Source organism: Lonchura striata, chromosome 4, assembly GCF_050655825.1.
Source record: "Lonchura striata isolate lonStrDom1 chromosome 4, ASM5065582v1, whole genome shotgun sequence".
Taxonomy (NCBI): Eukaryota; Metazoa; Chordata; class Aves; order Passeriformes; family Estrildidae; genus Lonchura; species Lonchura striata.
This window is the reverse complement of record NC_140706.1, coordinates 4,529,445-4,539,791: the sequence shown is the minus strand read 5'-3', so window position 1 is coordinate 4,539,791 and position 10,347 is coordinate 4,529,445. Positions and strand designations below refer to the sequence as shown.

General features: G+C 38.0%; 1 long non-coding RNA gene across 1 annotated transcript in view; it reads right to left on the bottom strand.

Moving 5' to 3' along the window:
- Window positions 1–2,638: 2,638 nt before the first annotated feature.
- LOC146767496 (uncharacterized) overlaps window positions 2,639–10,347 on the bottom strand; it is a 47,387-nt gene continuing 39,678 nt past the window's right edge. The window contains exon 3 of the long non-coding RNA XR_014954602.1: window positions 2,639–8,614. This is a non-coding gene — a long non-coding RNA (uncharacterized LOC146767496). The remainder of the gene's footprint in view (window positions 8,615–10,347) is intronic.

The window sequence follows — 10,347 nt, the reverse complement described above, 5'->3', positions numbered from 1 at the left end:
GGTTGCCTCCGAGCTCCGCTGCCGTCGGCTCAGCGCGCTCCGGCTGCTTCGCTGCGAGTGCCGCCGAAGAGAGCTGCTTCTCTGGCAATCCCCCAAAGTAAAGAGCTGCTCTGTCCCCAAAAAGAAAAGAGTGCTTGGCTTCTCCCTCTGGGTGGAACATCTCACAATAGGATGGTGTTATGTTACCAGCCCTGCATTGAATCAGTCAATGGCCCACTAACAAACCATTACCTCTTAGGAGCAAAACCGGTTCTTGGAAAAGATAACAAAACCTGTCCAACAGGTTTGCCTTCAACAGATGGCAAATAGAATACAAGCTTATCTTACAACCTAGGACACACTTAAAGAGAACAAAACACCCACCAAAACCAAACATGCAAATAAAAATCCACAGAGGACAAACACATGGGAAGAGTGCATTTAAAATTACAAACCTAAAGGACTCTCTGTTAAATTATTTAGATGATAAAAGACACTGATATTATTCCTATGAAGCTATTTTGGTATTAAAATATGACACCACAAGTGTTGTATATCAGGAAGAATTCCTAAGTAATGATATGAGGAGGTGTTTGCTACATTTTATTTCCTGTCTAAAATGCTTTCAAAGGTATGTTTTTTAAATGAAATGGGTTGTGGGGGAGTGAAGAAAAACAAATTGGAAGTTTTTAAAATATTTGTTCATTTTTCCGACATAATTTTAAGTTACAGAATGCCATAGGATCTCAGAATAGGTCAGGATGGAAAGGACCACAGCGATTTATCTGATCCCACCTCCCTGCCCAAGCAGGGTCATCCTAAATCAGAATGTTATCCTTGTGTAAATCACTGTTTTACAGCTGGAGTTCTCTCACTAAGAAACATCAAGCTTAAAATGATCCCACAGCCAAATTAACCATTTTGGGCCTTATCAATTTTTTGTGCTCTTGTTTCATCAAATCAAGAGGTTACCTCCACAGAGGAGTGATTATACATCAAGAATTTATACAGGCAATGGTTCATTTAATTAGAAAAAAACAAACCAAACCAAAAAACAAAAACCAACCAAAACCAAACCAAAAAATGCAAAACATAAAAAAACCACCCACAAACATAAAACAAACAACAAAAGAAATCCAAAAACACCCAAAGAAAAACAAACAAAAAACCCCAAAGTAAACAAAATAAAACAAAATTTTAAAAAAGTAAAATCAACCAACAAAAACCCCAGACAACAACAGCAAAAACCATCAAAAACACCCAAAAGAAAACAGCAAAAAAACCAACCAAACATAAAACCTAATTTTGGACTAGGACAATTTTCCATCAAGTATCCACTTTGTTGCCTGAACAACCTCAGCTGTCACAGACACAGAGGCCCCTCCTTTTGGGTCCCTTACTGCTATGTTCTCTTAAATGTGTGGATCTAAATAAATGATATTGAAGAAATTTATCTAAAAGTTGAGCAGGGATGGCCTGTGTAGAGGAAAATCACTTTATCAGGGTTCCTAACTTGATGAGGGTTCTCCTGCACATGCCCTCAGTGCAGAAGCTCCAAAAGCAGGCACAAATGTTCTTGGATAAAAAAGATACAGCACTTAAAATTTATCCTGCCCAGGTTTTCTTCCTGCAGTGTTTTTTATCTTAGCAGATCATGTTCTCTCATGACTGGAAAGAGAATATTTTTCCTGAAGGTCATTCCTATGTACATCATCCTACATGACACTGAACTAATGAAAAACACAAATTTGCCTCACCTCTACCACGTAGGAAGGGAGAGAAAAATTATGACTGAGATAAAAATGATGTGAATTCAGTTTTGAAGCCTTATCCCCAGCAAGTTCACAGTGCAATCCCTCAGACAAATTGTGCTCTGCTTCCCTCACAGCAATATATCCCAGCAGGAAGCTCCAGTGTATTTCTGTCTGTTTGTCCCTCAGTTTCACCTTCCTGGTGCCAGTTCCCTGAATTCCATGTTTGAGTCGTTCCTCACTAAAAATTCCACATGGACACTACTGCACAACAAGGAGGAAGAGATGTCTCAGGTGTCTCAGCTCTCCTACATCTCCTCTGGCATCTCACCAGCCAGCTCCATGCAGATTTCTTGTCCATAGAGACATTTAAATGAAGATTTAGGCACCTGTGCCCCTCTCTGGACCTCCTCCTTCAGCAGCTGCTCATGGCCAGTGTGTCCCAGCCATGCAAGAGGAAACAGAGGCAAAGGACAGCTCACCATGACCTTGATTGAGATTTACAAGATCCTCTAAAAAATTACTGGGGAGTTATCTACTGTGCAAGCACTGAAATATGTGTCCAAGCAACATCTGATGACAAAAATGCTAAATTCAACCTTTAATTACTGCACTTAGCAAATTGTGAGTTATTTACTCATACCATTGCTGGGAACATGGGTTCCATTTGAATTGCCTTCGGTGCTCGGTGGATTTCTGCACTAATAACACTCAGTATAATTTGTTCTGTCACCACCTGTAGTGTACTAATTTAATTTTGGTCCCATCCAAGCATCCATCTGCTCAGAAACATCAGCTACAACAGCCTGAAGGCTCCTCTGTAGTGTGCCAAGCTCAGGTGTGTATACATGAGTGTCCTACAGCAGAGGCAAAATAACTGATGGAGAATATTTGTCTCTGCTGGGGTGACATGGTCCCATCTCCACTCTCTGAATGAATAAAACCTTGCACATGGAAAGCAATGTGACATCTAAAATCACATATCAGGTTTTGTTGATCCCAAAGACAAACTGTTGCATGATACCAAAAAATCTTAGCAAGAAGGTGTGCAAAACCAACTGATTTGCACAGAAAATGCTGAATTACAGGGGAAAAGTACAAGTCAGCTTCTTGCTTTGAAAGTAGAATTAAATAGAGTGTACAGGAAGTGCTCTAAGGTCTCTCTACTTCTCAAAGAGGCTCTCCCATGGATAAATTCTAGAGTTTGCAATTATTATTCTGTTAGATGCTGCACAACAAAAACAGAAAAGCAGAACACAGAAAGAAAGGTCTCTGATACTAATAGAAAAAAATCAGGGACCTGCTCTGAAATTTAATTTACATTCTGCAGCAGACAAGATAAAAATAAAGCTATGAAACAAAACTGAGGGATGGAAATTCAGAGATTGAAAATTACCCTGAAAAAACCTGCTCTTTTATTTGGTAGTAAATCCCTACCAAGCAGGAGCTTTAACTTTCTGCTAGACACATCAGAAAATACTTGAATTTGCAGCTATAAGCAGACTACCATATCAGTATGCACACGATACTTGGTTTTATGTGTTTCTTATGTAAATGTGTTTCTGACTTTATAAACAAAACTGTAATCTTTCCCATTTTTTCCATAAAACCCTTTTACTTTGTGGTTTAAGCTTACACAATTTTTAAAGTGGAGTCAAGTGCATTTTACACTCACAGCACAGCACTTCTGTAAGAACAAAGATTTCAAACTAGTCAGCATAGAAACAATCACTCCATATCTTGCCTTCTCATCTTAAGAACTGAGATATTTTCTTATTCAAGTGAAAGAATCAGTTTGCCCATAGCTGTTAGCAAGCAGGAAAAGGAACCCAGAGCTACTGCCAGGCATATTCTTTGTCATTTTGGCCAGGGGCAAACCCAGAATGTCTCAGTGAAGATACTCAGGGGAAAATGTAACAGGAATACAAGGGCTCATCCTGGGCACAAAATTCACACCAATTTCTGAATACTAAACGAATTGTAACTTTTTGGTACATGCAGAATTTTCACAAACACCTAGAGACCTTAGATTTCTGAATTTTGAGTTCCAGGCATCCTTAACCTGCTGCAAAGCTGAGCATATTTCACAATCAACTTCCCAAATGATGACACGGGTTTATAACTCTGTTTAACAGGTTTAAATTAGTGTTACCCATGTTTTATCTGTCATTTTTCACTGATGTGAGTTCAGTGCTGTGAACTCCAGCATTAGCATTCTCTGTCCAAATCTCCCTGCACGAAGCACTGAGAGTCTGTTTAACATTTATCAGTTCTCCCTCTTCAGCAAAGCTGAACACAAACACTCTTCCCTTGACACCACTAAAATATCTAAATGCAGGCCAGATTAGGTTTTGTTAGTTTTGTGTTTTCTGAATAGAAGTGAGTTCTTTCTCTGGGTTTGTTTGTTTGTATAAAGAAGCACTCTGTGCTCAAAGGAACAGACTGTGAAATCCCAGCAAGAGGATTTGTGTGTCAGCTTTAAAAGTTGACCCCATCATCTCCATAGAATTACAGAAAGTTTACAGACTTAGCATGTGAAAACAAGTGAAATTGTAAACAAAAACAAAAAAAAAAAAGAAAGGATATAATAAACTGTTCACCTTCAGGGTTCTCTTAATGACCAACAGCAACCTTGAATTGTTTGGGTCCTTTGACAGATGACATCCTATGATAGATTATTTGATCACCCCCAGCCTCATATGCCAAATTGCATTTAATGTGATTAATAAATCTGTTCTGTCAGAGATGTGGTGAGCAGCTGAGGAGATGGCATTCAATAGGAACCAACAGGAATTCTCAGTCTTACACAATATTTTGTGCAGGGACACAGCCTTGTTGGAGAAATGTGTTCACCACTGATTTCAACAGTCATCCTGTTCCCACTTCTCTCAACCCCTGAAGCTCAGGGCAGGGACTGGGGGAATGAAGCTATGGAACAGAATATTCCATTTGGAGGGGTTCTGTCCTGATCATCTGGTCCAATGACCAGCTCAGGGCTGACCAAAAGTTAATGTTGTCAAGCATTTCCAAATGCATTTTCCAAATACTTCTTAAACACTGAGGGGTTTGGGGCACTGATCCTGAAGTTGGTGGTGGGATCAAACTTGGTGTCTGTTGGACCAGGGTCACAACCTGGTCTCTTGTCTAATGGGGATTTCAATAAATTAGTCCTAATTTACACCAGAGAAAATGATAAATTAATCTGCATTTCCGAAGGGTTATTTAATATTAGAGACCTTTCAAGGCTGACATAAATCTGTATTTTCGACTCCAGGAACTTTCAATTTTTGGTGTTGCTATTAAATTAGCATTTGATTCCTGTATTCAGTCAGAGAAGATATAATTTTAGTCAGTCTTAGAATTCAAGGAGACATAGCTATGCTTCCTATTGATGACTTAAATAATGGATAGTATATATTTCCACAGTTATACTTTCCTTAACATCAAATTCCTGAGTGCATCTGAAATGAGTATAACACATTAACCCTTGGCTGAAAATGAGGACACACAGATGTCAGTGTATGAGCAATGCTTGCAGTCATACAGTTCCCAAATGACCAATGGCCTTGGGAGCAAAAACTAAAAAGCTTCTAAGTGTCTAATTCAAATATACCAAACTTTCTGAGAACTTAAATTTCTTGTTTCATATTTCCTGTTGTTAGTCAATAGAAAAATTCAGTGTCCAACAAACACTGGCTCCTTTTGAGAACAGTGTGGCTATTGCAGCGTTCACTGCTGCCATATTTTCAGATTCTTGCTGCAATCTCTCTGAAAGCAGAATTGCTGTGCTTGGTGGGTCTGTGCCATAGACTCAGAAAAAGCTGAATTATTTGAGCCAAATAGCACTGCTATGAGCCAGGTCCCATTCCATGGCACTCAGATCTGAGTGCTGCATTAACTAAGGGAAGTACAGTGACAGGACACTGCAGACTACAGGCAGAAACCATGACAGAAAATAATTCACAAGACTTACTTTAAAAATTTGTTCTTGAAAATGGTCAGGAATGCACTTCAGGAAGCAATTGTTCAGGGTCCAGATGAAAGAACAAGTAGTTTTTCCCCTTTTGATATATTTGATGATATCCTGTCATTCAGAAAAACATGTATGATTTTTTTTTCATCTTGTATTTATTAAGGTATGTATAATATAAATCCTCATTGAGATTTCCTTTTGTTTCCTTCATTGTTTTCATCTACAGCAGGGACACCCAGAGTTTAAACATATAAAAAGACAAAGAACACCTGTGAAAACAAAACATATCCCCTTCTTTTCAACTGGCCACTTACATATCCTATTCCTTATCATATATGACCTTGTTTTTTCAATTGACTTCTCACAAATAGAGTTTGACTTTAAATATGGTAATTTACCCTAGAAGCAGGAAATTACAATATTATTTTTTTTTTTCTGTAGGGGTGGACAATTATTGTTATTATTATACTAATTCTCAGAAGTCCAGCGATAACTCTGAGAAATGGCATCTGCTATGACAAGAATTCTGTTTTGAATATAGATTATTCATGTGTGCACCCTTTTAAAATTACCTGGTACAGAGCCAGGAAAATAAGGATAACTAAAGAGTCATGCTTTAAGATGATATGCCAATGTAGCCCTTTCCTAACTTTGTAATTAATGTTTTAATTAAAGAGAAGCATCAGGCAGGCCAACAGCTGGATCAGATTGACCTGGAATTCCTAATTTTCACAATGTGGGATCTTCGGTTCTGAGAGAACTGGAACATCCTCAGCCAATTATCTCTTGCTGTTCATTATTCTGCAAGTACATTATAAATATAACCTAATTTTTTAAGGTACAGTATTATATAAAAAGGCAAAGGACTGCTCAGTTCAGGTTAGACAGCTAACAGTGTTCTTTAAAATAGAAAAATGCCAGATTTGTTAAAATAAACTATGAAATAACGAAGTAGAACATGACCTTAAAAAGACCTGTCTTCAGTGACATCTTGCAGTCATTTGTCTGCTAAATTGGAGACAGATATTTATTGTAAAAAGGACAATGCTGGCTCCAGAAGGCAAATTCTTTCTGATGCTTTACCTGTAAGAGTTTCAGATCCATGTTTGTTTCCCTTTATTGGCTTCAAAATTGTGTGGAAAAATAGTATAGCTGAAACATCCTTGATTTAGCTCAATAAATTAACCAAAATAATGATAGTTGATGTAAGGATATACTCTGATAGTTGCACATAACTTGATCAAACTTTATTCTTTTGCACCAAACTTTCATAATATCAAGAATTTTAGAGAGAAACCTGGAGCAGAAACCCAATATTTGAAGTCAAAACTTAGCTGATGATCTGATTTAGACCAACATGACATAAAAATGTTTTTACCCAAAGTTATGAGAACAGGTTTGGATCCTTAGAAGACACATTGTTTTACCAGCTAAATTGCAGGGATGTAATGCAATGTACTACATCCAGTCAGCTCAAATCTGCATGCTTTAAAAGAGCAAAAACTAGTTTGGATTTCTGTCCTACGTTCAATAGACCACCTTGAAGTTCCTGCAGCCTGTCAGTTTAACCCTTCAGAAATTTAAGCTTTTACTTTTTGGCATTTCTAAATAAGAAGCAACCAGTTTTGTTAGTAATGTAGGTTAAAAGCATGTTCAAAAGGATGCAAGAGAGGAAGAAAGGATTTATCTCTTTAAATATCTCGAAAAAATCTGAAAAATCCTCTTCCCTGCTCTGTCAATTATATACAAGAAAACCAGGATGGGGAAAAGGAGGCTCAGGGGGGACCTTGTGGCTCTGCACAGCTCCTGACAGGAGGGGACAGCTTGGGGACGGCAGGCTCTGCTCCCAGGGAATGGGGACAGGAGGTTTAGGTTGGTTATCAGGGAAAAAATCTTCACCAAAATTGTAATCAAGCTCCGGTCAGGCTGCCTATGGAAGTTGTGGAGTCCCCATCCCTGGAGGGCTGCAAAAGCCATGTGGATGTGGCACTTGGGGACATGATTTAATGATGGCCATGGCAGTACTGGGGCATCAGCTGGATCTGATGACCTTAGAGGGCTTTTCAAACCTAAATTATTCTATTTTCCATAAGAAAACTTTAGATTTCGTGTTCCTACCTTATTATGTGAATTTTGAATGACTGCATGAGAAAGGTTTAGAAACGTGCCCAGTGTTCTTCCTACATTGCAATTTATAGAATTCGTAGTCAAATTCTTCTTATCCGGCTCTTAAATTATGCATTTGTTACTAATTTCTAATAGATGTTTATCTCGGGAGTAGCTGCATTTTATATTACCATTAAAATCTCATTGAAAAAATATCTCAGGAGACTTTGGGACAGAACAGGAGATATAAATGGAATATTCTATTAATATTCCATTAAGTTAATAATATCTGTCTAAGTGAATCACAGTTGTATTTCCTGCCAGCTTTTAAATACAGATTATTTTACTTTGGTGTTTAAATTCCCATTGTGTACAGCTGTGCTAGTTTCTATGAGCTATTTTCTTTACTGTTTATCTTGTGTTCTTTTAAATGTGTTATAGATAAATTATTGAGCTGGAGGCAGAGGTATAAGAAACAGAAGATTCTAAGGCAAATTAATGAATTTGACATTGTGTCCAAAGCATAAGCACACATCTCAGTGAACACCAGACTCTATCTGATTACACATTCATGCACTGCTGGGTGGTTGTTTATTTGCTTTGACAGTGGGTCCAGAGAAGTGCTCAATGAGCCTTAATTGCCTTAATTTTTACAGAACGGAAGGTTTTTCTGGGATTACATTTCTCATCAGCTTCCAGCCATTTATCTTCACACTGGTCACTCCACATTTGTACAGAATATGTGCTGGGTTTGAAGAGGAGAATAATTTTGAAGGCTAATAAGAGGGGATCAAATTGTTTCCTCCTGTAAATAAAATAGAAAGAAACACAATATAGAAATAAATATAGAATAGAAATAAACATAGAAGCTTTGCATCATTTCCATTAATTCCTCCCATACAAAACTACCATACTGTGGTGGAAACTTGGAGAAGGTTGAGCTATTAATGTTACCTCATCTTCTTGTGATTTTTTACAATTATTGTCAGTATTGTTGTTATTATTAAAAACCTTCCTCTAAGTTTTCAGTGGGAACTATTCCCCTTCTTACAGATGTACAAGAAAAAAATCAAATCAGCCAGAGTTGTGTCATGGACCTATGGGCTACATGTCTTTGGTTTAGATATCCATGTAAGTAAGTATTTTTTAAAGTTAAAATTGGAAGAACAGTAGCCCTGGTAGATTAATTTTGGATCAGCTGTACCAGTTTTCTTGCTATGATCTCATTGTCCCCCAGGAATTTTCCTGATATCAACCTGATTGTACCAAAGTAAGATCAAAATTACAGCTGGCTAGATTAAAAAATTAAAACCTAGAAAAGGAACAGAAATTATGATAGAAGTTCATTGCATGAGGGGACACTGAAAGTAGTGCTCTGTCTATTGTATAAAGCAACACAGTAAAATAAATGTAATGTGAAAAGCCAGAGGTCCTTCTGGAAGGGGAAAATTAGCTATCAATTGCTTCAGAAAGAAAGAGAAAATGGTAAGCAGATAGACAAATTGGGAGTGATGCCAGAACAGAAGTGTTTAAGGAAATAGTGGTTGCTCTTCTTCCTCAAGTAGCTCCTCAGTTCTGTGCTGTGGGTGTTTTCATAGACCAGCAATGTCTGCATCATTCACGGGTACCACCAGGCTTTTTTCTTTTTACTTCACTCAGTGATCTCCAGCTGGAAACCTTGATGTTACAAATACAGAGTATTGTGTATGAGTCACTGAAGTCAGTGAAAGCAGACTGAGCTCTCAGAGGGAACCCAGCACCAGCCTGCAGATGGTGAGAGCTGTGCAGGCAGCAGGATCTCAGCTCCTGGGCAGCACTTCCAGAGAAAGCATGCTGCTCTGGTGGCTCTGCTAAGTTTCCAGGGAAACTGATGGCTAAACTGAGTGTGTGCAGGCTGGTCTCTGAGGTGGAGACATTATTTTCATAGGTTCACACTTCAGCTAAAATTTCCCAAAGGTCAGGTGAGCCAGAACAGAAGAGCTTGGATGCTTACACTGGGATTTCAGTGGCTGGTGTTGGTGCAGTTACCAGCTTTGCCAGCTCACCTGTCCCACAGCAGAATAAAGAATTTGGTGTTACACTCTACTCTCTGGGATTTTTAAGAGATCTTTACATGTATTTATATATTTTATAAAGACAGAGAAAAAGTTATGCCTGAGTTTAAAGAGCACTTTAGCATTGTAGAGGACAGAGGAAGTGTTTAAGGACATTTCTGCCAAATATGCTTCGATTTTGTTGACAAGTAGCATAAGCTCCAAAGGCAAATGTCTCTGCAGAAAGTGAACAGATATCACTCTGTTCTTCTAGAAATTTTAAATCTTATTTGCATAACCAATATTTAAAAGGAATCATGAAGATCTCATGCATTATAGTTTGCTATTGTTGAAGAATACATAGGTAATTTCTTAGTCAATAGGTGCCTCCAGTCAGTATATTTGTCCTAAAGTCTCATCTTTATTACAGCATATGAATTGAAAACTTTATTTTATAGCAATTTTGCCACTACACATTGGATAAACTCATTTAGAGAGCACTGCA